The sequence below is a fragment of the Hemitrygon akajei genome, chromosome 13, assembly GCF_048418815.1.
Source record: "Hemitrygon akajei chromosome 13, sHemAka1.3, whole genome shotgun sequence".
NCBI lineage: Eukaryota > Metazoa > Chordata > Chondrichthyes > Myliobatiformes > Dasyatidae > Hemitrygon > Hemitrygon akajei.
In genome coordinates, this window is record NC_133136.1 from 22,671,197 (window position 1) to 22,699,167 (window position 27,971).

General features: G+C 41.3%; 1 long non-coding RNA gene across 1 annotated transcript; it reads right to left on the reverse strand.

The window, feature by feature from the left end:
- Positions 1 to 3,645: 3,645 nt before the first annotated feature.
- LOC140737692 (uncharacterized) lies at positions 3,646 to 27,240 on the reverse strand. Its single transcript, XR_012101233.1, has 3 exons — positions 27,040 to 27,240; positions 24,493 to 24,548; positions 3,646 to 3,799 (listed from the first exon to the last, which is right to left on the reverse strand). It is a non-coding gene; the product is annotated as an uncharacterized lncRNA (long non-coding RNA).
- Positions 27,241 to 27,971: the final 731 nt, after the last annotated feature.

A 27,971-nucleotide genomic window follows, 5' to 3' on the forward strand; every position in this document is an offset into this window, starting at 1 on the left:
TCTCACTGGCATGTGGCGCAGGCAGCAATCCAGAGATTACTAACCCGGAGTTTCTGTTTCTCAGCTTCCTACCCGGCTCCCTAAAATCTCTCTTCAGAACCTCCTCAGCTTGTCTACCTATGTCATTGGTGCCAATAGGTACCAAGACTTCTGGTTGCTCACACTTGCCCTTGAGAATGCCATGAACACAATTCAAGGCATCCCTACCAGGGAGGCAACATATCATCTCGGTGTCTCTATTGCGCCCACATAACTCATTTCTGTTCCTCACCTCTCTGCTCTTCTGAGCCACATGACTAGACTCAGTGCAAACGATCCGGTCACTGTGGCTCCCCCCAGTAGGTCACCCCACTCAATAGTATCTAGTTATTTTCTTCTTATTGAAGGGAATGCCACAGGTGTACTCTGCACTGGCTGTGCATTTCCCTTCCTTCTCCTGACAGTCACCCAGTTACCTGTATCCTGCAGGCTAGGGGGTAACTACCTCCCTGTAGCTCCTGTCTATTACCCTCTTATTCTCCCGTATGAGTTGAAGATCATCGAGCTGCAGCTTCAGTTCCATAATACGGTCTCTCAGGAGCTGTGGTTGGTGCACCTGGTACAAATGTGTTTATCTGGGAGACTGGAGATCTCCTAGACTTCCCACATCCCACACACAGTAAAAAAAAAACACTGCCTCTATTCTCATTATACTATGCACTATTAAGTGAGGACTAAACAAATAAGAACACAGAGTAACGTACAAGACAATCTACCTCACCCAAGTCTGATCTCGTCTAAGCTTGATGAGCAAAATCCACTCTAAAGACTGTCACAGTCCAAAACAATGGCCTCTCCACTTGCACTTCAATTATTCTCCTTGGCTCCTTCTAAAGAAACCCACTTGCTGATTGGTCGCTCCTTAACTCAGCAAAACTGCTGCGAATCTCTGCCTTCAGAATATCGATTGCTGCCCTGATTTAAAAAGTAACTCTTTTCACTCACCCCAGTGTGGATTATCCAGCTCCAATGTCATGGCAGCGTAAATTAAAACTGTCATTACTGGCTGTTCTTAGCAGAGAAATTTCCCTTAGCTGACCAACTTGAACCAATTCTCAGTATAAAAGACAACCAGGAGGCAAGTTCTATGCTGGAGTCACTTACAGTAAGGATATCTCCTGCTGTGTTATTTGCTCAAACTGCTTTACTGTTATTTCTTTGTTTTGAACATCTAATACAATGGCTTTGTGCTTCATTATTGACCTGCTGGACAATATCATCTCCAGATACAATATTAGATTAGAGAGGGTTTAGGGATAAATCGGAGATAAGTCATTCCAGTTTACGAGAAATCTGGGGAGGATAAGTAAGGGAAGCATGGAGTAGGTTGTTGGATCAGACTGTGCAGTATATACAAGTATGTTTCCTAGTGCTCACAGTATGTATATGCAACCTTTGAGTACGTCCCCTGGTAGTTTATTGCTAAGATTCTGGAAGTTTCCTTGGGTCTGCATTATTCAAACAGAGGCTTTCTAATTAGCTGACTCTTATCTGCAAATCTGAATTGAATATTTTTCATTTATGTGTATGAAAAGAGCTGTCCAACCTTCTTCTTCTTTTAGTCTTTCTTTTACTTTTTGTTCTTCCGTCTCTTCACTTACAAGACCTCTAGCGCTGTGCGTTTTCAATTTTCTTTGTTTTATTCATAAAAAGATAGTGAAGCAACAAGATTTGTGTTTGTTTCCTGACTTCCCAAAGAACCTTGGATTAAAAACATCAGAATGCAACAAGGTTAAATAGTGAGCACAACACTGTGGGCCAAAGGGCCCACATTGAGCTGTATTGTTCTATGAGCAACACACACAAAATGCCGGAGGAACTCAGCTGGTCAGATAACAACTATGGAGTGCAGTAGAATTAACAGTCGACCCTTTGCTCCTAATAAAGAGTCGCAGCCCGAAACATCAACTGTTTTTGAAACATTGACACTGCCTGACCTGACAAGTTCCTGCAGCATTTTGTGTGTGTTGCTCTGGATTTCCAGCATCTGCAGAATCTCTTGATCTTTGTTCTAGGAAACTGTTTTCTTGGATTTGTGAGTCAATAACCAGAAGCCAAGGATTTAAATAATTTGCACAAGAGTAGAAATAAAGAAAGTATAAAGAGAAGGTTATTAACACTTACCTGAAAGAGTGGTAAAGGAAGATTTGACTGTATTCTCCTTGACATCATTCTTAATGGACTTGACAAAGGAGATGTAAAATTTGTTATTTCACTTGTTTAGGATTATTTAGTATCAGGGCTCATGGTATCAAAAGGCAGAGACAAGGAGACATCATTTTCACCAAGTGAAACTTCGGCATCAATTCAAAAGGCACAAAAGGTTGAGGGGGAACTTGATAGAGGTATTAAAAATTATGAGGGGGATAGATAGAGTTAACATGGATAGGCTTTTTCTATTGACAGTAGGGAAAGGTCAAACATGAGGACATGAGTTGAGAGTTGGGGGCAAAAGTTTAGGGGTAACGCGAGGGGGAATTTCTTCACTCTGAGAGTGGTAGCGGTGTGTAACGAGCTTCCGGTAGAAGTGGTAGAGACAGGTTCGATGTTGTCATTTTAAAATAAATAAATAAATAAATAAATGGATAGGTATATGGACAGGAAAGGAAGGGAGGGTTTTGGGCTGAGTGTGGGTAGGTGGGACTAGGTGAGAGTAAGCATTCGGCACGGACTAGAAGGGCCGAGCTGGCCTGTTTCCGTGCTGTAATTGTTATATTGTTACATGGTTATAAGTTAGTTTATCTTTTACACATTGGTTGCTTGACTTGTTTGTGTTTCTTCATTGATTTTATTGTGTTTCTGTATATTGTATTTACTGTGCATTGCCCTCAAGAAAATTAATCTCATGGTGGAATATGGTGACATATGCTGTATGTACTTCACTAATAAATTTACTTTGAAGTTTGATGACAGTGGGGTAGAAGCAGTACCCTCTTTCATGCTTTATATGAGAGAGAGGAGAAGAGGGAATGTCTGGGTTGGGTGGGGTCTTTGATTCTGCTGGCTGTTTTACTCAGGCAGTGAGAAGTATAGGCAGAGTCCATAGAGGGGAGGCTGGTTACTATGATGCCTGCCCTTCCTAAATATTAAATGTTTCTTTGTATTTTTATTTCCTATCCTTGCAGCTAATCCTGGGTACGTTATACCTATTTACAACACCTGTGTGTTCTGTGTTCAAACAATAATATGATCCCAAGTCTGGGCACTTTCTGTGAAATATAGTGACAGCTGTGGTCTGGACTCAGCTTGAGAAAATATTTTCCATTGGCTTCTCTGGGGACTAAATTTGGAAGCAGACTACAGCACATTGTAGCTGTGAATTTAATACTAACAAATGAAGATAGATAAAGACAGGTAAACGTAACAACTCAAGATTCAAGATTCAAAGTTATTTATCATATGTACATCGAGACACATGGGAAATGTGTCATTTGTGTTAACAACCGATAGACCCAAGGGTGCGCTGGGGCTCCTCACAAGTGTCGTCACACATCCTGGAACCAACATTACAGGCACACAACGGTTGGCAGAACAACACACAGCATGACAAGCAACAAAACAATGACAGTAAAACAAGCCCGCTCCTCCCTCCCTCCCTCCCACGCACATACACAGTCCTTCAGCCCCAGCTGACAGCTGTCTTCAGGCTCCAGCAGATTTGGACTCAGAACCACAGACACTGTGCCTTCAGCTTTCTCAGTGAACTTGCAGAGATCCCCATACTTGGCCTCTGGCCAGTGGGCCTCATCTTCCTAGTAATCTGATAGGAAAATCAATGGAATGAAATTAAAACAGTTGGATTATCTGTGTGAAATATCCAGAACCATAATTCCACTCTACATGCAATTAAGAAAATCTACTATTTCCTGTGGAAACTCTGGGCTTTGAAATTCAGTTGTCCATAGAAAGCAAGGCCATAACGCTGCTCAGACTTTTTCTTAATTTATTCATTTTCATGATTTAGGTGTTACCAGCAAAGGCAACATTTATTGTCAATCCCTATATGTGGCTGTGTATTTTGTGGTGAGCTGCCTCATTAACCTCCACTGTCCTGGGCATCCAGGAACTGTGATATATACACTCAGTCGCTAGTTTATTAGGTACACCTGCACGCCTTGTTCATGCAAATCTCTAATCAGCCAATCATGTGGCAGGAACTCACTGCATAAAAGCATGCAGACATGGTCAAGAGGTTCAGTTGTTTAGACCAAACATCAGAATGAAAAAGAAAAGAGATCTTAGTTACTTTAACTGTGGGATGATTATTGGTGCCAGATGCGGTGGTTTGAGTATCTCAGAAACCGTTGGCTTACTGTGATATTTTCACGCACAACGGTCTCTAGAGAGTGGTGCAAAACCAAGAAAAACATTGACTGAACGGCAAAAATGCCTTGTTAATGAGAGAGGTCTGAGGAGAATGGCCAGACTGGTTCTAGCTGACAGGAGAGCTACAGTAACTCAAATGACCACATGTTACAACAGTGGTGTGCAAAAGAGCATGTTGTTGTTGAAGTGGTTGGGCTACAGCAGCAAAAGTCCACAAACATATCTACTAAAATGGTCACTGAGTGTACTTAATTAGAAAGTTGTGCAACTCAGAGAGGACACATTCTGTTCTTGCTTGGTGGCAGGATTTATAGGTTTAGAAGACCGCTATATAAGAAGTCTACTTCCTGTCAGAATTGCAGACCAGTAACTGAACTATGAAATGTAAACATGTTGCTCTTCCTGGGCACACACATTATACAGCCATCTCCAGCTATGCAACAAGAGTAGGTCTATTATAAAGTAGCATATATTACAATAAAAGGGAAATTAAGCTTCTTCATTAAATGATAATCTGCTAATAATGCTAAGTTTTTGAGTCAATAAAAATGAAGATATAATTATTCCTTATTTCACTATAGTTCCACTGGGAAGAAGATAGGTGAATGGGGTTGAGAGGAAACATTAATTGAATGGTGGAGAAGACTCAGTAGGTCCAATGACCTAACTCTCCCCCTGTTTCATAGTCTCCTGGTCTAACTTTCCTTCAGTCACTGATTATCACAGCACTGCTAGATCACAACTGTTAAAAATCCACATTCAAAATCACCTTTATGCATCAAAACCACCCATTTCAATTTGCCTTGCCATTGCTATTCCCACATGTCTGTCCTTGGCCTCCTCTACAGCTATGATGAGGTCTCACTCACACTGGAGGAGCAACACCTTATATTCCTTCTGCGTAGCTTCTAAACCTGATGGCATGTATATCTCATTTCTTTAACTTGTAATCTCTACCCTATCTCTCATAACTCCATCATCTTATTCAGATTTAGCCCCCTTTCATTTCTAATATGAATGAAGGGTCTCGGCTCAAAATATTGAGTTTATTACCTTCCAGACATGCTGCCTGACTTGCTGAGTTCCTCCAGCATTTTATGTGTGTTGCTCTAAAGTTTAGATAACTCTGTCCACGGTAAGATCCACTGTAATCAGCTGTGAGGATTTCATTCACAATTGAACATTCAGCCATGATTGAATGGTAGAGCCACCTCAGTGAGCTGAACGGCCTGACTCTGCCTTTATATCTCATGGACTAACCTTCCTTCTGGCACTCTTAAGTTATTCCTGTTTGCTTTGCATGAATTTCTGTATAGCAAATAAATAAAATGCCATTCTTTAAAATCTTGCACCATTAGGTATATCAATGGTAATGTTATTATTAAAGTATTTATATGCTGAAAAATGACTTTGAACCTTTAGAAAACTTTACCAAACACACAAATGTAACATTGTGTTTATCTCAAATTTGACAGGGCCTGAATATTGTGTAGAGGGTATGCATAAGGAATTCACTAGAATGAACATAGAACAGTACTCCAGCACAGTTCCTCCAGCAATTTGTGTGTATTCTTATAATGGGTTGGCTTTGTGGAGCCGTTCCGACCATGCCTGGTGTAATAGTCCATTTCTTTAATAATGGGGACATGTAAATGTGTATATATTGTTTCTATACTGGATTTAAGGTAGATATTTCTGCTTATTTTGTAATAATATTGTAACTGCATTGTGAGGTGCATTGTATTATAATTCATGTGTAGTATTAAGTTAATATGTAGATAATTAAAGACATTATATCCTGGTGTTTTAAAAAAAAAACCTGAAGGGATCGCTTTCAGTAGCAGGAGAGAGAGAAATCGAGTTGCCTGAAGTTCACACTGGATCAGGTATGGAGGTGTGACTGTGCTTTCTGGTAGATACATTTTTGTAAATATTTGAAGTTTCCTTTTTGCTATTTTCACTCATTTTTATAAATTTGATTTTTGACTCACTTAATGAACATCCTCGAACGAAAGCACTAAGCGGCTCCAGCCATCTTTGGTCAAAACCCACCAATTTAACATGCTTATATCACTATATTCTTCCATTCCATGTTTGCAAAGTAGAAAAAAAATATTGCAAAGGCATACTCTTATCGTAGTATTATCCTCACTAGAATAAATATTACCGGTACATTATAATACTGTAGAGGATTACTCTATCTGTTTGAGTCCATTGGTAGTTTTAGGATGGAGCCACTAGATGGAGCTACATTCATTAGCGACAGACATGTTGAGAGGAAAGTAAGGTGGGATTTTCTTTATCAACTATCCTGATAATCATTTATGTGTGAACATAGAGTCATAGAGAAGTACAGCACAGAAACAGGACCTTTCATCCATCTAGTCCATGCCGAAAACATGTAAACTGCCTACTCCCATTCACCTGTACCAGGATAATAGCCCTCCTTACCCCTATTGAAACTTCTCTTAAATGTTGAAATCAAACTTGTATGCACCACTTGTGCCGTACTAGGATGATTTGGCATATGGAAGTGTGATTGAGGATCTGGTGCAGTGGGCAAGGTTTTAAATTTATTGATCATTGGGACCGTTTCTGGAAAGGTATGACTTTACAGAAGAGGCAGGCTCCACCTGGCCAAGAGGGTGACCAATATCCTAGTGCTGTTGAGAGGATTTAAACTACTTTGGCAGGGCGATGGGAAAAGGAGTGATAGGGCTACTGGGTTACAAGCAGAGGTAGTGTATAGTGAAACTGTCAGGAAGGACAGGCAGATAATAGGGCAAAATTGCAGTCACTTGTGCTGGCAGCTTGTTCCACACTCTCGTAACCCTCTGAGTGAAGTTTCCCCTCTTGTTCCCTTTAAAGTTTTTACTTTTCATGCTTAACTCATGACCTCTAGTTGCAATCCAACCTAACCTCAGTGGAAAAATTCTGCTTGCATTTACCCCTATCTATACCCCTCATAATTTTGTATACCTCCACCAAATCTTCTCTCAATCTTCTATATTCCAAGGAATAAAGTCCTAACCTATCCAATCTCTTCTTATAACTTAGGTCCTCCAGATCAGGCAACATCTTTGTAAGTTTTCTCTGTACTCTTTCAACTTATTTACATCTTTCCTGTAGGTAGATGACCAAAACTGAACACACTATTTGAAATTAAACCTCACAAATTTCTTATACAACTTCAACATAACATCCCATCTCTTGGACTCAATACATTAACTTATGAAGGCCGATGTACCAAAAGCTTTCTTTATGATCGTATCCACCTATGACACCACTTTCAACAAATTTTGAGCTTGTATTTCCAGATCCCTTTGTTGTACCACACACCTCAGTGCCCAACTATTCACTGTGTAAGACCCACCCTGGTTGGTCCTACCAAAATGCAAAACCTTGCATTTGTCTGCATTAAGTTCCATCAGCCACTTTTCAGCCCCTTTTTCCAGTTGATACAGATCCCACTGCAAGCCATGATAGCTTTCTTCACTGTACACTACACCCCCAATCTTGGTGTGATCCACAAATTTGCTGATCTGGTTAACCACCTTATCACCCAGATCATTGATATAGGTGACAAACAACAACAGACCCAGCACTGATCCCTGTGGCACACCACTAGTCACAGTCCTCCAGTCAGAGAGACAACCATCTACAACCACTCTCTGGCTTCTCCCACAAAGCCAAAGTCTAATCCAATTTACAACCTTATCTTGAATATCTAGCGACTGAACCTTCTTGACCAACCTCCCAAGCAGGACCTTGTCAAAACCCTTGTTAAATTCTGTGTAGACAACACCCACTGCTTTGCCTTCATCCACTTTCCTGGGTAAACTCCTTGAAAAACCCTAAAAGTTTGGTTAAACATGACTTACCATGCACAAAGCCATGCTGACTATCCTTAATCAGTCCAGGTTTATCAAAATACTCATACATCCAGTCCCTTAGAATACCTTCCAATAACTTTCCCACCACTGATGTCAGAGTTACTGGCCTATAATTTCCTGGTTTATGTTTATAGACTTTTTTAAATAGCGGAACAACTTGCCTATCATCCAATCCTTTGATACTTCTCCTGTCACTAAGAATGATTTAAATATCTCTATTAGGGCCCTGGAAATTTCTGCACTTGCCTCCCAAAGAGTCTGAGGGAACACCTTATCAGGCCCTGGGGATTTATCCACCCTAATTTGTGTCAGGGTAGCAAGCACCTCCTGCTCTGTAATCTATACAGGGTCCATGAAGTTGACGTCACTTTTCCTCACTTCTATCAGGCTCTGTGTCTGTCTCCTGATTAAGTACAGGTGCAAAGAATGGATTTAAGAACTCCCCCACACATGGATTACCATTACATGGATTACAGTCCTTCCAGCGGACTGATTTTGTCCCTTGCAATCCTTGTGTTCTCAATATATCTGAAGAATCCCTTAGGGTTCTCCTTCACGTTGTCTGTTAGAGCAACATCATGCCTTCTTTAGCCTTGCAGCTTTCTTTCTTAAATGTTCTCTTGTATTTCTTATACTCCATAAGCATCTCATTTACTCCTACCTGCCTGTACCTGCTATGTGCATCCTTTTTTCTCTTAAGCAGGGCTTCAATATCTCTTGAAAACCAAGTTTCCCTACACTTGTATTCTTTATCTTTTATTCTGACAGACACACAGAAGCATGTACAGTAAGTACAGACATAAAGCAAAGAAGGAGTAGTTTCTTTAGCTAGAGGGTAGTGAATCTATGGAGTTCATTGCCAAAGAACGCAGTGGAGACCTCGTTATTGGGTGCCACAGTAGTGCAGTGGTTAGTGTGATGCTATCACAACTCAGGGCGTCAGAGTTCAGAGTTCAATTCTGGCACCGTCTATTATAGTTTTTACATTCTCCTGAAGACTGATCCAGTTTCCTCCCACAGTCCAAAGACTTAACTGTTAGTGGGTTAATTGGTCATTGTAAATTGTCCTGTGATTAGGCTAGTGTTAAATAGGTAGGTTGCTGGGTGGTGCACATCATTGGGGTAGAACAGCCTGTTCCGTGCTGTATCTCTGAATACATAAACACATTTTTAAAGGGATACCTAAGGCAAAGGTTGATAGGTTCTTGATTAGTAAGGGTGTGATTGATTATGGGAAACAGGCAGGAGAATGGGGTTGAGGAGAAAAACAGATCAGCCATGGTCAAATGGAGGATATGACTTGTTGGGCTGAATGGCCTAATTCTGCTATGTCTTATGGTCTATATATGGTTAGCACAATGCTATTGAAAGTCCGTCTGTTCCAAAGTTTGGAGATTAATTCCAGTGCCATTCTGAAAGGAGTCTCTGTATGTCCTTCCCAAGGAATGTGTGGGTTTTCTCCAGGTCCTCCGGTTTCTTCCCACAGTCCAAAGACGTGCTAGGTAGGTTAATTGGTTGTTGTAAATTGTTCCATGATTAGGTTAGGGTTAATTAGATTTTATAGGGATTGCTGAAGAGTATGGCTCGAAGACCAGAAAGGCCTACTCCATCCTATATCACTAAATAAAATAAAATAAATAGGATGGGCATGCGCTCATTACCTAAGCTTGTTTTGGCAGTTATCGGTCTGCATTGTTTATTTTGTTCTGTATACACAAGCTCGGCAATAGCTGCCACTGACCTCCCCGCCCCCAGTACAATATACAACCTAAATGTAGCACGTCGTTCCTCTGTGCGAAGCTCGCTTGCAATGTGCTCATTGCAAAATGAAAGTAGATCTGCATTCACAAAATTCCTTTCGCAACCTCTGGATTTTAAAACCAGTGAGGAGATTCTTAATTTGCCAATAGGGATTTGCACACAGGGATCTCCTAGAACAACACTAGTACAATGTCACAATGGTTACATACTATACTTCTAGTGATATTAGACAATTGTCCATGACACGCTGAAATTGTTCCCCACTCTTCCCCAGAAAAGAGGCATTGAATCTTTTATAGTACTGCGAAAATGTCTTAGGCACATATATACTGTGTATAGCTAGGGTGGCTAAGACTTTTGCACCATACTGTAGTAATTTTATGTATTGACCTGTACTACTGCTACAAAAACAAAGAACAATTTCATAACGTATATGAGTGATGATAATCCTGATTCTGTTATGGGTCTCTTTTCAGGCTGAGAGTGGGAAGGGGGCAGGGAGAGGGGTATCATAGTTGGGAAAAAGGAAATGGAGAGGGAAGCACCCAAGAGATAGTCTGTAATGATCCATAAACCAGTTGTTTGGAATTATATTGCTTTGTCTGGTGTGTCAGGGCTGGGTTTTTCTGCACCATGCCACCCTTCACCCTTGCAATTTCTCTGCCACCTGCTCCAAACCCTTCCCATGGCGCTCCACCCTCAACGTTCCCAACGTCCTTTGCTCCCGCCTGATTTACAAACTCACTCTCCTCTCTCTTTCTCTCCTTCTGTCTCTATCTCCACCGCTCTCTCTCTGTCTCTCTCTATCTCTATCTCTACTCTCCCTCTATCTCTATCTACTAGGATGGTACAACCACTCTAAATCCTCATTTTAAAAAAAACAACCTCCATCAAGGGTGTTCATACCAGCATTGGTAAAAATGGGGGAACTGGAATTTCCACTGCACATTCCAGCTATTTTGGGTTGCCATGTACAGTAGACCTGAGACAATGTGGGATCTTTTCTGGTTTCCCTTTAGATTATCTCTGCCATAATTGAGAGACTTTTGATTTGTGTTATAGAGAATATGTCAAGAGGAGTGTCCTTTTTTTGTAAATTTTCCAAGGATAAACAGAAGAATCCATCAGCATTTCAGTGATACAATTCCAAAAATACTTTGGCTTATTGAGATTTTCTCTTTCGAGTCCCATTTTTTCTAATTATTTTTTTTAAACCCTGTATGATTGATGAGGCTTTTAAAGAATGGAATAGATTGGGTATTAAAAGCTTTCAGGACTTGTTTGTAGAGGGAAGTCTCTTTTCATTTAAACAACTGTCAACTAAATATAGATTTTTTTATGGTCTCAAATAAGTATGGATCTATATCTAATATTTATAATATGCTGTTGGGAATGAGAAGTGTTCCTTTAGATAAAATTAAAAATCTTTGGGAACAAGATTTACAGACTTCGATTTCTGAGGAAACTTGGAATCAAATTTTTAAATTGGTTAACTCTTCATTGTTATGTGCCTACCACTCTCTCCTACAATTTAAAGTGGTCCATAGGGCCCATATTATCAAGGATAAATTGTCTCATTTTTATTTAGATTTATCTCCGTATTGTGATAAATGTAATAATGGAGAAGCTTCACTCATTCGTATGTTTTGGTTATGCCCGAGTCTTGGAAAATATTGGAAAGAAGTATTTCAAATTTTCTCAATACTTTTCAAAGTAAGCTTTAAGCCTAATCATTTGACCGCTTTATTTGGTATTATTGGAGGAAAGGATATTATTTTGGAGTCATTTGACTTGTACATTTTGGCTTTTATTTCTTAAATGGAAAGGTGCAGCCCCCCCACACACGCCCAATGGTTATGTGATATGATGTCATGTTTAAGTTTAGAGAAGTTTCGATGTAATATCTCTGAATCTGGTCAAGACTTTCAAACATTGTGGGGATCTTTTCTGAATTATTTTCAAAACCTTTGATTTGCTGTTAAAGATGATGACTAATAATTTTTTTCCTTTCTTTACTAATCAGCTTCGGTCTTGGTAGTGGGTTTGTTTTTTTTAATATAATAAAATTACTATATTTCAATGTTATGAATTAATCAATCTGTATGACTATAGGGTAAGGAGTCTTTATATGCAATTTAGTATAATGTATTGATATATAAGAATCCAGAGTACAAGAAAAAATATATATGTAAATTACTAAAGATATTGGAAAAGAAAAAAAGCATTTCCGTGATTAGTTGTCCTCTTGAATTTGGCCTTGTAATTGTGTCAGTGCTGCTCAATTTGCTCAGAATATAATATCCAGTTATCGCTTGTGCAATCAAATGCATCTTTCCAATGTTGCCAACCATTTATGCTTATTTTTATGTATGATTACTGTCACCCAGTATTCACTGTTTATGAACCTAATGAACTTTGCCTGTTTTCTGCCTTTTCTTAACTCAACTGTCTCTGACCCTAGTGAAGAAGAAAATGTGATGCACATTTTAGACTCAAATGTCTCACTGTGCTTTATTTTTAACTTGAATATCCTGCTGGCCTTTAACAGGTAGGTAGTCATCTCAGGTTTGTTTAAAACTTCCTCATCACCGCAGTTATGTTTTGTAACTCTGAAAACTAACGACAAACATCACTAGGAAAGACGATACAGATAGTGAGTTGGCATTGATTTTGGGATGCTGCTGCTTGAGAAAGTATCTCAAGTTAGGGTTAGGAACTCCATCTATACTTCTCAATGCCTCAGTAAGGTTGACAGCATAACCAAGCTTCCACCAATCCTGAACATCTCCCTTCTCCCATTGAGCAGGAGATAAAAAAGCCTGGAAGTATGCACCATCAGGCTCAAGCTCAGCTTCTATCCAATGTTAGAAGACTATTAGATTGTTTTCTAGAATGTTAAATTGGATGCTTGACCTCTCAATTTACCTCATTATGATCTTTCACCTTATTGTCTACCTGCACTTTCTCTGTAGCTGTTAGTTTATTCTGCATTGTTATTGTTTTACTATGTTCTACCTCAATGCACTGTGTAATGATCTGAACTGTATGATCAATGTGCAAGACAAACTGTTTTTGGGTGCATCTGACAAGAATAAACCAATTCCAATTCTGAAATAATAGAAAATGAGGTTCTCCAGATACAGGAGTGATGCCAGGAAACCAGGGAGTTTGAGGAATAGTGATAGGGGATAGTGAATAGCAGTAGTGATAGGGGACTCTATAGTTAGGGGATCAGACAGGCGATTCTGTGGATTCAGGAAAGAAACTCGAATGGTAGTTTGCCTCCCAGGTGCCAGGGTCCAGGATGTTTCAGATCGCATCCAAGATATCCTGCAGTGGGTGGGAGAACAGCCAGAGGTTGTGGTGCATAGGTAGGAAAAGGGAAGAGATCCTGAAAAAAAGAGTACAGGGAGTTAGGAAGGAAGTTGAGAAGCAGGACTGCAAAGGTAATAATCTTGGGATTACTGCCTGTCCCATGCAACAGTGAGAATAGGAATAGAATGAGGTGGAGGATAAATGCGTGGCTGAGGGATTGGAGTGGGGGGGGGCAGGGATTCAGATTTCTGGATCATTGGGACCTCCTTTGGGGCAGGTGTGACCTGTACAAAAAGGACGGGTTGCACTTGAATCCCAGGGGGACCAGTATCCTGGTGGGGAGGTTTGCTAAGGCTACTGGGGAGAGTTTAAACTAGAATTGCTGCGGGGTGGGAACCGAACTGAAGAGATGAGGAAGAAGTGGTTGGCTCACAATAGAGAAAGCTTGCAGACAGTGCAAGAGGGAGGATAGGCAGGTGATAGAGAAGGGACGTGCTCAGACCGGAGGTTTGAGATGTGTCTATTTTAATGCAAGAAGAGTTGTGAACAAAGCGGATGAGCTTAGAGCCCCGATCAGTGTTTGGAGCTATGATGTGGTGGCCATTACAGAGACTTGGATGGCTCAGGGACAGGAATGGTTACTTTAAGAGGAATATGAAAGGTTTCAGCCAATTGCCATATACAGTATAATGAACATGTTCCTGAGGATGAGCAACATTCGATGGAAATTAATGCAGAACAGAGGTAGTGGCTTTATACAAAGTGTCAGCAAAGTCCCACTGTGGTTAGGGCCGAGCTTTACAGTAGTAGAGACAGAAGTCTGTTTTAATTCTATTGGGTCTGTAAGGAGCTTATACCTTCTCCCTGTCACTGTGTGGGTCTCCTCTGGGTGCTCAGGTTCGACCCACAGTCCAAACATGTGTGGTTACTGATACGTGGGCATGCTATTTTGGCACTGGAAGGGTGGTGAAACTTGCCGACTGCCCCGCACAATCCTCACTGATTTGATTTGATGCAAACAGTATGTTTCATTTTCTGATTTGATTTACATGTAGATAGATAGATACTTTATTCATCCCCATGGGGAAATTCAACTTTTTTTCCAATGTCCCATACACTTGTTGTAGCAAAACTAATTACATACAATACTTAACTCAGTAAAAATATGATATGCATCTAAATCACTCTCTCAAAAAGCATTAATAATAGCTTTTAAAAAGCTCTTAAGTCCTGGCGGTAGAATTGTAAAGCCTAATGGCATTGGGGAGTATTGACCTCTTCATCCTGTCTGAGGAGCATTGCATCGATAGTAACCTGTCGCTGAAACTGCTTCTGTCTCTGGATGGTGCTATGTAGAGGATGTTCAGAGTTTTCCATAATTGACCGTAGCCTACTCAGCGCCCTTCGCTCAGCTACCGATGTTAAACTCTCCAGTACTTTGCCCACGACAGAGCCCGCCTTCCTTACCAGCTTATTAAGACGTGAGGCGTCCCTCTTCTTAATGCTTCCTCCCCAACACGCCACCACAAAGAAGAGGGCGCTCTCCACAACTGACCTATAGAACATCTTCAGCATCTCACTACAGACATTGAATGACGCCAACCTTCTAAGGAAGTACAGTCCACTCTGTGCCTTCCTGCACAAAGCATCTGTGTTGGCAGTCCAGTCTAGCTTCTCGTCTAACTGTACTCCCAGATACTTGTAGGTCTTAACCTGCTCCACACATTCTCCATTAATGATCACTGGCTCCATATGAGGCCTAGATCTCCTAAAGTCCACCACCATCTCCTTGGTCTTGGTGATATTGAGACGCAGGTAATTTGAGTTGCACCATATCACAAAGTCCTGTATCAGTTTCCTATACTCCTCCTCCTGTCCATTCCTGACACACCCCACTATGGCCGTGTCATCAGCGAACTTCTGCACATGGCAGGACTCCGAGTTATATTGGAAGTCTGATGTGTACAGGGTGAACAGGACCGGAGAGAGTACGGTTCCCTGCGGCGCTCCTGTGCTGCTGACCACCGTGTCAGACCTACAGTCTCCCAACCGCACATACTGAGGTCTATCTGTCAAGTAGTCCACTATCCAATCCACCATGTGAGAGTCTACTCCCATCTCCGTTAGTTTGTGCCTTAAGATCTTGGGCTGGATGGTGTTAAAGGCACTAGAGAAGTCAAGGAATGTAATCCTCACAGCACAACTGACTCCATCTAGGTGAGAGAGTGATTTGTGCAGCAAATACATGATAGCATCCTCCACTCCCACCTTCTCCTTATACGCAAACTGAAGAGGATCCTGGGCGTGCCTGGTTTGTGGCCTCAGATTCTGTATTATCAGCCGCTCCATGGTCTTCAACACGTGCGACGTCAAGGCAACAGGTCTGAAGTCATTCAACTCCTTTGGTTGTGATAAATAAAGCTAATTTTTATATCTTTTTAAAGGGAAGGAAAACATTTTTGTCTGATAGTAGGATCCAAGGCAGGAGATGATGGTTGGTATATTAATGTATTGATAGGGTGCATTCTGAAGTTATATGATAATAGCAGATATTAATCCAAGCAAACAACTGTCTTAATGTAAATTGTAAACTGAAGTTGAAGGCATGGGCTGGCCCATGGGCTAAGAGATATGGTTTGCAAAATGTTAACCATGAGACATTTGATAACAGTAAGACAATGGGCCTGTGTTAATTGGCTCACATCAATCCAGCAACTATAGAGTTGCACCATTATATACAAGGTCAGGGAAGTTTGCAGACCAGACTGATATTATCACTCTCAATCAATAATTAGGCATCTGGCTCTCAGTCACCAGAAGGTTTTAAAATATTTGTGTTAATTAGTTTGTCACAGCAGGAGTGTTTGAACATTCAGAGGTGTTTACTACTGCAGATACTTAATTCTGTGGAAGACTGTCAAACGAAAATAATGAAGTAGACAATATGCTGCCTGGTTTAGAGTATGGATTATGATCAGAGATTAAGGGAGCTAGGGCTTTACTCTTTGGAAAGGAGGATGAGAGGAGACATGATAGAGGTGTACAAGAGGAATAGACAGAGTGGACAGCCAGCACCTCTTCCCCAGGGCACCACTGCTCAGTACAAGAGGACATGGCTTTAAGGTAAGGGGAGGGAAGTTCAAGGGGGATATTAGAGGAAGGTTTTTCACTCGGAGTGGTTGGTGCGTGGAATGCACTGCCTGAGTCAGTGGTGGAGGCAGATACACTAGTGAAGTTTAAGAGACTACTAGACAGGTATATGGATGAATGTAAGGTGGGGGGGTTATATGGGAGGCAGGGTTTGAAGGCCGGCACAACACTGGGCTGAAGGGCCTGTAATGTGCTGTACTATTCTATATCATTGTAACTATTGAAATTGTATTGAATCACCTACTGTTGCCTTTGATCTTAAGGGTATTAAAATATGATGTACTTTCGAGTTTTGGAGACTCTACAAGACAATCCCTATTTGTCATGATGAATAAAATCTTTCATATCCACAATTTCTCCAGTTTGTCCTGTGACTTAATTACCATCACAACATACACCAGAACTCTTAAAACTCAGATCAGAACTCTTAACAAGCAGATTGCAAAGGACATTTTAACCTTGTGATTTTTTTTTTTGAGAGTTACAAGTTTGACACACATAACTATGGAACAAAGGAAATGATTGGCAAATGCAAGGTCAGGATGAAAGCTCTGAATGTGGTACTATGGGATTCTTTCATGTGCTGGCTGGCAAATGAGGGAACTGAAAATTATTTGATGTATTGGACCTCATGTCCAAGCTATTGAAGTCAGCTCAGTACAAAGTGTTCAAAGTGACCTGAGAAAATCTGAAAATAGTTATGGTTGAAATGAGAGCATTACAAATAATTGTAGATGTTAGACATGGAAAAGAAAGAGAAGAGATTTAATATCTACAGGAAGTCAAGAGTGCCAGAATGTGCGAGGACAAAGGCAGAAGATGAAAAGTTATAAGAATAAATTAATGTAGAAAAAGATATCAAACAAGGTATATGGAACGGTTCAGCATGAACAGGCCCCTCTGGTCATCAAGTCTGCACTGAGCTAATGCTGTTAAACTAATTCCATTTACCTATCCCTCTGATCCCTGCCTGGTCATATGTCTGCCTAAATGCCTCTTAAACTTCTCTATTGTATCTGCTTCTATGAAATCTCTGAGCAGTGCATTTCGTGCACCCTCTGTGTAAAATCAAAACTTGCCTCACAATTCTCGGTCAGTTTTCCCCCTTATACCTTATACCTGTGCCCTCTAATGTTTGGTGTTTCCACTCGGGATAAAGACTCTTGACTATTTACCCAATCTGTGCACCCTCATAATGTTATGCTATATCTTTTTATCCAATTCTGACACTCCATAGAAAACGGAGACATGAGATCCTACACATGCTGGAAATCTTTGAAAAACACGCACAATACGGTTGACGTTTTGACTGATATGATCAGTCCCATAACATTAAACTTTCCTTACAGCTAATACACTTTTATTCAGGCAACATCCTAATTTTATTACACTTTTAATCAGGCACCCTTTCGAAAGCTTCTAAGGTGAGACAATCAGACCTCTAGATATATTTAAAATGGAGTCAAACCAAAGTGTTATACAATGGAGCTGACTTGCCAATATTTATACTCAGTGCCCTGACTGATAAAGTCAAGCATGCTGTGTGCATACTTCATCACCCTATTGCAGTTGTATTCAAGTATTATAGACTCAACCAGATCTGAGGGATATTAGTGCCAACATCCATAGATCTCTCAAAGTTGCTGCGCAAGTTGATAGAGTGATTAAGAAGGCGTATGATGTGTAGATCTTTATTAGTTGGGAGATGGGGTTTAAGGGCTGCAAAGTCATGTTGCAGCTCTATAAAACTCTGGTTAAACCACAGTTGGAATATTGTGTTCAGTTCTGGTCATCTCATTATAAGAAGGATGTGGAAGCTTTGGAGAGGATGCAAAGGAGGTTTATCAGGAGCACTGCATACACAGAGCCCTTAGATCAAAGGTCAAAGATCCCTCCCAACTGTTCCATAAACTCTTTAAGCCCCTACCATCAGGCAGAGGGCACCATAGCATTAGGATGAGAACTATTAAGGTGGGAAACAGCTACTTCCCCCAGGCTATGAATCTACTGAACTCTCTGCTACCACCCAGGTCTCATCACTTATAAAGAACCAGTAGCGTTATACTGTCTACTTTTGAACTTGTGCCATAAATAGACCTTATGCTAAGTGTCAATCTTCTGGAATTTCTTTCATTATTTGTGGTAATATTACTTTGTGTTCCAAGTGAGGTATATGTACTGGGTTGTGCACCTTAGTCTGGAGGAACATTGTTTCATTTGGTGGTGTCCATGTGTACAACTGAATGACAATGAACTTGATTGGAGAGCAGGTCCTCTGAGGATATATTCGTTGGAATGAAAAAGGATAAGAGATAACATAGAACATAGTAATTTACAGCAAATTCCAGGCTGTTTGCCCCACAATGTTGTGCTGAGCATGTACAGTACCTACTCTAGAAACTGCCTAGAATTTCCCTAGTGCATAGCCCTCTGTTTTCTAAGCTCCATGTATAAACCATATAACAATTACAGCACGGAAAAAGGCCATCTCAGCCCTTCTAGTCCATGCTGAACGCTTACTCTCACCTAGTCCCACTGATCTGCACTCAGCCCATAACCCTCCATTCCTTTCCTGTTCATTACCTATCCAGTTTTACTTTAAATGACAATATCGAACCTGCCTTTACCACTTCTACTGGAAGCTCATTCCACACAGCTACTACTCTGAGTAAAGAAATTCCCTCTCGTGTCACCCCTAAACTTTTGCCCCTTAATTCTCAACTCGTGTCCTCTTGTTTGAATCTCCCCTACTCTTAATGGAAAAAGCCTATCCATGTCAACTCTATCTATCCCCCTCATAATTTTAAATACCTCTATCAAGTCCCCCTCAACCTTCTACGCTCCAAAGAATAAAGACCTAACTTGTTCAACCTTTCTCTGTAACTTAGGTGCTGAAACCCAGGTAACATTCTAGTAAATCTCCTCTGTACTCTCTCTATTTTGTTGACATCTTTCCTATAATTCGGTAACCAGAACTGTACACAACACTCCAAATTTGGTCTCAGCAATGCCTTGTACAATTTTAACATTATATCCCAACTCCTATACTTAATGTTCTGATTTATAAAGGCCAGCATACCAAAAGCTTTCTTCACCACTCTATCCACATGAGATTTCACCTTCAGGGAACTATGCACCATTATTCCTAGATCACTCTGTTCTACTGCATTCCTCAATGCCCCACCATTTACCATGTATGTCCTATTTTGATTAGTCCTACCAAAATGTAGCACCTCACACTTATCAGCATTAAACTCCATCTGCCATCTTTCAGCCCACTCTTCTAACTGGCCTAAATCTCTCTGCAAGCTTTGAAAACCTACTTCATTATCCACAACACCACCTATCATCTACCTATCGAAAAGGCTCTTAAAAGACCCTATTGTATCTGCCTCCACCACTGCCACCGGCAGTGCATTCCACACACCCACTTACTCCTGACATCTCCTCAGTACCTTAAAACTATGCCCGCTTGTGTTAGCCATTTCAGCCCTGGGAAAAAGCCTCTGACTATGCACACAGTCAATGCCCCTCATCATCTTATACACCTCTAACAAGTCACCAGTCATCCTCTGTCACTCCAAGGAGAAAGGGCCGAGTTCACTCAACCTATTCTCATAAGGCATGTTCGCCAATCCAGACAACATCCTTGTAAATCTCCTCTGCACCCTTTCTATAGTTTCCACATCCTTCCTGTAGTGAGGTGACCAGAAATGAGCACAGTACTCCAAGTAGGGTCTGACCGAGGTCTTATATAGCTGTAGCATTACCTCACAGCTCTTGAACTCAAACCTATGGTTGATGAATGCCAACACCCAAATGCCTTCTTAACAACACTATAAACCTGCACAATAGCTTTGAGTGTCCCATCGACATGGACTCCAAGATATGTCAGATCCTTCACACTGCCAAGCATCTTACAATTTATTATTTTCTGTCTTCAAATTTGACCTACCAAAATGAACCACTTCACATTTATCTGGGTTGAAGTCATCTGCCACTTCTCAGCCCAGTTCTGCATCCTATCGATGACCTGCTATAACCTCTGACAACCCTCCAGACTTTCCCAACCTTTGTGTCATCAGCAAAATTACTAACCCACCCTTCTACTTCTTCATGCAGGTCACTTATAACAATCACAAAGAGGAGGGGTCCTAGAACAGATCCTTGTGGAACACCAGTGGTCACCAACCTCCATGCAGAATACGAACCATCTACAACCACCCATTGCTTTCTGTTGGCAAGCCATTTCTGGATCAGCAAAGCAAGGTCTCCTTGGATCCCATGCCTCCTTACTTTCTGAATGAGCTTTGCATGGGGGAACTTTATCAAATGCCTTACTGAAATCCATATACACTACATCCACTGCTCTAACTTCATCAATGTGTTTTGTTACACCCTCAAAGAATTCAGTCAGGCTTGTAAGGCATGACCTGCCCTTGACAGAGCTATGCTGACTATCCCAAATCAGGTTATATCTCTCCAATGCTCATAAATTCTGCCTCTCAGAGTCTTCTCCAACAGCATGCACACCACTGAAATCAGACTCACCAATCTATAATTTCCTGGGTTATCTCTATTCCCTTTCTTGAACAAGGGAACAACATCTACAAACCTTCGATCTTCCGGTACTTCTCCTGTCCTTATTGATGACACAAAGATCATCACAAGAGGCTCAGCAATCTCCTCCTTCACTTCCACAGTAGCCTGGGGTATATCTCATCTGGTCCCTGTGATTTATCTAACTTAATGCTTTTCAAAATCTCATGCACATCCTCTTAATGTCTATATGCTCAATCATTTCAGTCCACTGTAAGTCATCCCCACAATTGCCAAGGTCTTTTTCCCTGAAGCAAAGTATTCATTATGTATCACCACTACCTCCTCCAACTCCATGCACACGTTTCCACTATTGCACCTGTTTGGTCCTATTCTCACATGGCTCATCCTCTTGTTCTTCACATACTTGTAGAATGCCTTGGGTTTTCCTTAATCCTGTTCACCAAGGCCTTCTCATGGCCCCTAATTCCATTCTTAAGCTCCTTCTTTGGAACTTGAAGTTTTCTACAGTTCTACCAGTACCCAGTTTCTTGAACCTTTTGTAAGCTTCTCTTCTTAACTAGATTTCTACATCCTTTGTACACCATGGTTCTTTCGGCCTACAATCCATTCCTTGCCTCAATGGAACATGAACACCATGCAAACGTTCCCTGAACATTTATAACGTTGTAGAGGTATACAAGATGATAAGAAGCAAAGATTGAGTGGACCTTATCACAGGGCAGAGATGGCTAATACAAGGTAAGGTAATTGGAGGAATTAAAGGGGGGTGGGTGCCAGTGGTGTTTTTTCATAGAGAGTGGTAGTGTTACCAGGTTGAGATATGGCCCATGTGCAGAGTGAGAGGCACTGAAGCGGGTCGATAGCGCACAAAAACTTTAATGCGAACAGTGTTAAAGGGAAAATAAAACAATAAACACTAGGCCAAGCAGGGCTGTTAACTAAAACTCTCAAATGGGAAACAAAGCCTACACTGCTGCTGAAAAGAACATCCAAATATTAAATGAATACTGCAAGTCTTCAGAGACAGTTGACTCAACAGTCCAATTTCTCAGGCAAGGCTAAATGCGAACAGGCAGCGAAGCGTTGCTGTGCTCTGTTCAAGTCTTGACAAGCACTATGATGACAAGTATGGAGCTAAATACGATCACAATTGGATAATACTTAGCTGACACATACATATTCACAAGCGCAATTGCCGTATCTACTGTGCTGCCAAATCTGTGGTCGTGACAGGTAAGTGCTTGGTACATGTTGGCACATCGATGAAAGAAAAATGGAGAGCTGCATGGGAGAGGAGTTAAGTTGAGTGTACAGCAGGTTAAAAGGTTAGCACAACATCACGATTCGAAGGGCATGTACAGAGCTATACTGTTTTATCTTCTAAGTGAAGCTGATGTGGGAGGGAATAAATATCAATAACTTTTATGTTTAGTGTCAAGATATTTAGAAAATTGGTTATATGTTGCAGTGGAGGTAACAGTTTTGGTAAAAGATATGAAGCTTATTTGGAGAAGTGATCAGTTTGGATTATCAATGCCTAGACTTGATCATTAGAAATGTTAAATTTAGCTTTATCTGTATTTGAGAGGAAGTGAATAGTGGTAAATAATTAATATATAATACTTCCATTTTTGAGTAATTATCTGCTAATATAATTTAATATATGTATATATTGAATGTTTGTGTAGGTCTGTTACATTTGTAAAGGGCATATGAGTGTCTGTGTATCCTTAAGATCAAAAGACCATAGGACATAGGAGCAGAATTAGGCCATCTGGCCCATCGAGTCTGCTCCGCCATTTAATCATGGATGATTTTTTTTAATTAAGAACTGTATATGCCATGTGGTATGCCTTCTGTTGTTTCAGCCGCTTCTATTAGCTGCATGCTAACTTCCTGAAGGGTGATTTTTGGTAAGCTTATTTCTGCTACTTGCCTCAATGAACAGAAACACAGAAGAGCCCACAGGCACTACATCTGGTGCCCAGCTCTGATCATCTAGAAAGAGTATTGCCTGCAGGCTCTTCTCACAGTGACACACTTCTCAGATGGACTGCCGATTATCCAGTTACAGTGAGGTTGCTTCCTCAATGTCCCCCCTTCCAACTTATCGGCTCTCCAAACTGATGAAGTTGAGCAGATGATTCATTGATTTATTTAGTTGTTTTTTCACACAATTAACATCCCTCAGCAGGTGATTTAATTATTCACTGATCGCTTGAATTCCCCCATGTGGAAAATGGAGACGTGTCTCTGAAAGCACATTAGCAAAGCCTTAATAGTCTTGTTGTTATGCAGAATCTGGGGGAGCCATGGACATAGCTGTTAACTGCTTGGCTTCAGCCTAACTCCACATGTTCTATCAGTTTTAATGTTCATTTCTGCCACTTCACAACAGGAGATAATAGCCTTGAAGGACACTGAATGATGTTTCTGTTATTTATTAGAGTGCCTATTTCTTCCTTTATTTTAATTGGATTACAAGACGGTTTGATGTGGCAGAAATAACTAGCAAAGAAATTTAAGATGAAACATTTCATTAAATAAAGAGCAGTTACTAAAATAACTTCAAAAGGTAATGCCTCAAGAAGGTATTAAGGGCCATCACCATGCAGGACATGCCCCCTTCTCATTACTTCTGTTAGGGAGGAGGTACTGGAGCCTGTAGACCCCTACTTAATGCTCTAGGAACAGCTTCTCCTGCTCTGCCATCAAATTTCTGAATGGTCTATCAGCCCATGACCCTTACCTCACTATTCTTCTTTAGTGCTATTTATTTGTTTTATTCCTTTATCTAACTTATTGTATAATAATATTATGTCTTGCACCATACTGCTTCTACAAAACAACAAATCTCACAATGTATGCCAGTGATAATAAGCCTGATTCTGATTTGGAGCATTGTGAGCAGTTTTTGCCCTATATACAAGAAAGGATGAGCTGGCATAAGAGAGTGGCCAGAGGAGGTTCACAGGAAAGATCCCAGGAGTGAAAGGTTAATGTACGAGGAGCACTTGATGGCTTTAGGTCTGTATTCATTGGAGTTTAGAAGAATGAGGGGGGCTCTCATTGAAACATTTCAAATATTGAAAGGCCCAGATAAAGTGCATATGGTGGAGATGTTTCCAATTTGCTGTTGTTTACTTGGTCAGTGAATGTGCAGGTGGGGGTGAAGGAGGAGGGTTGATGCACTTTGCTGCTGCTTGTGTGAAGGGAGGGGTGGGGGGCTTTGGGATTTCAAAGTTTCCACCGTTCAATGGGGTTTCTTTGTTTCGTGAATGTCTGTGAAGAAGACAAATTTAAGGTTGTGTACTGGATACATACTCCAATATTAAATGTACTTTGAAAATATCCAAGCAAATTAATGTGTTTCACATTGAGCTCCTCATCCTCCACTTCCTTCTCCTTGCTAAACAGTGATGCAAAGTATTCAGTTAGGACCAACCTCATCCACATCCACTGCCTTCATGTTCCCTCCTTTTTCCTTAAGTGAGGAATGACCTGGATGTGAGCATAGGAAGAAGGATTAGTAAGCTTGTGGATGGCACAAAAACTAGGACAGTCTTGTCAATAGTGAAGAAGGTTGCTTTGGGCTTCAACTGGATATAGATGAGCTAGAGATTTAGGTGGGTAGTCCAATCACACACAAGAGAAAATCTGCAGATGCTGGAAATCCAAGCAACACACTCAAAATGCTGGAGGGACTCAGCAGGCCAGGTGGCACCTAAAGATTTACGTGGGGTAATGACAGATTCCAATGTTAAGTAACTTGTCTTTTCTTTGTCAGTTCAGAACTGGTCATTTCCTCCAGACATCCATCTGTGATTTTGATTCACCATTCTCCATGAAGTAGGCCTGGCTATCTGGGTATGTCTCACAGTCCTGATAGTAGCAACACTTTATACACACACAAAGTCATGAAATATATTTCTGAACTGCCACATTAACTCATTTACTTCCACACTATCTGAGATATTCCCTCCGTTCTACTCCTTCCTCTCCCACCCTACTTGATAATGAAAAGTAATAATTTCTCTCTTTTCCTGTTCTGATAAGGATTGTGGGTCTAAACTGTTTATTCTGCTTCTCTTGCAACAGACGTTACCTGTTGCAACGAATGTTTTCTACATTTTCTGTTTTTATTTTACATTTCCAGTAGTTTTTTTAAATTTTCAAAGTAAAAAGAATCAAATTGTCAAATGATGGAGCAGACTAGATGGGCCCAATGGCCTAATTTCTACCTTATGACCTTATGGTCAAAAGAATGTTTCTTACTTGCTAACATCCCGGTTAATTTACTGATTTGTATAGAGAAGCATGGAAAAGAAATCCAAAGGCACGAGTATAAATCGCCCTACCTGTTCGTAATACCACTGTTTTCATAATTAGATTAGATTAGAGGACACCCAGTCCTCGTTTATTGTCATTTAGTAATGCATGCATTAAGAAATGATACAATGTTCCTTCAGTATGATATCACAGAAACACAAGACAGACCAAGACTAACTGACAAAACCCACATTATAACATAGTTACAACAGTGCAAAGCAATGCCGTAATTTGATAAAGAGCAGACCATGGGCACGGTAAAAAAAATGTCTCAAAGTCCCCGATAGCCCATCATCTCACGCAGACAGTAGAAGGAAGAAAAACTCTTCCTGCCATGAACCTCCAGCGCCGCAAACTTGCCAATGCAGCATCCTGGAAGCCCCCGACCACAGCCAACTCTGAATCTGCTGGAAAACTTCGAGCCTCCGACCAGCCCTGTGACACCGAGCACTGAGCACCATCTCTGCCGAGCGCTTCGACCCCAGCCCCGGCCGCCAAGCAACAGGCAAAGCCGAGGATTCGGGGCCTTCCTCTCAGGAGATTTTTCCAATCACACAGTAGCAGCGGCAGCGAAACAGGCATTTCAAAAGTTTCACCAGATGTTCCTCTGTGCTTCACACGTCCGTCTCCATCAAATCAGGATTGTGCACGGCATCCTACTTGACAGATAACAGATATTCATCCTGGAGTGACCGCTGTGCGCTGCGTCGCGCCGCCATCTTTTCCTTAGAGCGTCTCCTTAGTGTAGGAGTTAGTACAACACTTTACAAGGTCAGTAATCTGGGTTAAATTCCTGCCACTGCCTGTAAGGAGTTTGTACGTTCTCCCTGTGACTGAGAGGGTTTCCTCTGGGTGCTCTGGTTTCTTCCTACGCTCCAAAGATGTATGGGTTTGTAGGCTAATTGGATAAATGGGTGTAATTGAGCAGTGTGGGCTCAATGAGCCAGAAAGGCCTGTAACCGTACTGTATCTCTAAATAAAATACGGTACTGTGCAAAAGTCCAAGGCTCATATATATATATATATATATAGCTATATATATATAGCTATGGCGCTTAAGACTTTTGCACATTATTGTATTTGTCAATGTGGAGTGGAGAATGAGGTTGTAAATCTAAATGGAGCAAAGGATGTTGGGAATGGCAAGGGTCGAGTGCTGTGGGAGGGGTGGGGTGTGTCATAGATGGCAGAGAAGAAATACTTGGGGCAGGGGCTGTTGCAGGTCTAGACACACTCAGCCGTAAGACACCAGGCAAGGTCACTTGATTCCAAACAATTGGATATTGATCATTACAGAATGTATCTCTGTCAAGGTCTGGATCGGTTCCCCTTTAAATTTAGTTAGGTTGCGATCCGGACCATTGACTCCTTGTTCCCGTCTAATTGCGTTTCACGTGTCCCTCGAACTTGGCAATCAAGGTAATCTACCCTCGACCCGAACCAGCAACTTATAAGCGCCTCGCTTTAGCAGTTCGGGGCGAGAACATTAAAGAAGCCTTTACAAGTTATCGCCGCTACGACAAGCCAGAGCGATCCAGCCCGCATCGGAGAACCAGCAATTCGCCTTCCGTCACCAGAGTGGGTCCGGGCAAGGTTAATCTCCCAGGGGTGAGTTGAAGGCGGAGTCCTGACTCAATGTTTATGCCCCTTGTCTGTGTTTTACCCCTCGAAGAGTCTCGGCTCGGTGCCTGAGCGGAAGGTGGAGTCCTGACTTGATGTTCCTGTCCGTTGTCCATGTTCCCCCTGTCCGAGTCCAAGGTCCGCGGCAGCTGACCATGTTCCCGCTGTCCAAGCCATGACCGTGGCGATCCCCGTTCCCTGTTTCTAAATCCCAGGTCCGTGGCAATTTTAGTCCCTAGTCTGAAGTTCGTGTTCCTTTGTCCTCGATTTTCCGATCTTCTGTGTAACTAGCAATAAACACTATTGTACCTGAGAAAGAAGTGTTTGTGTCCTGCATGTGGGTCCTCTCCCAACACCCCTGTCCCCACACCGTGACAAACTCTGGTACTTCCTGCTCCCTTATCCTTTTCCAAGCAAGGATTCTCCTCTCCCTGCTCCCTTCCCACTCAGTCCACAACCTAGATTCATATCAGAATCAGGTTTATCATCACAGACATGTCATGAAATGTGTTTTTCTTTTGTGGCAGCAGTACAGTGCAATACATCAAGTTACTACGGCACTCTGCAAAAGCCTTTCTTAGACACCAAGTTATATATGTGCCTAAGACTTTTGCACAGTACTGTAAACCCCACAATATTGTCTGAAATGGAATATAACTGCATGCTCATGGCTGGGATTTACCTCATTTGTGGTAATAACCATTTCTTTATGTAGAGTGCAACATAAGGTAACAGCAAACAAACCTATATCCTCATCCAGTGCCGGCAGGAACAGCCACAGCTTTGCAAAGATATTTTTTCCTTTATGTGCACTCAGCTGTTCCACATAAATAGATGAACACTTCCAAGCTATCTATGTTAAATGTAAATTTTATGTCTCAGTTTCAAACTCCAATCTGTCCTTCACCACTGAGCAAACAAGAGAAAGAACAGGAAGAACAATCAAGACTAATTGCATATTACTCTGCCAGCCGC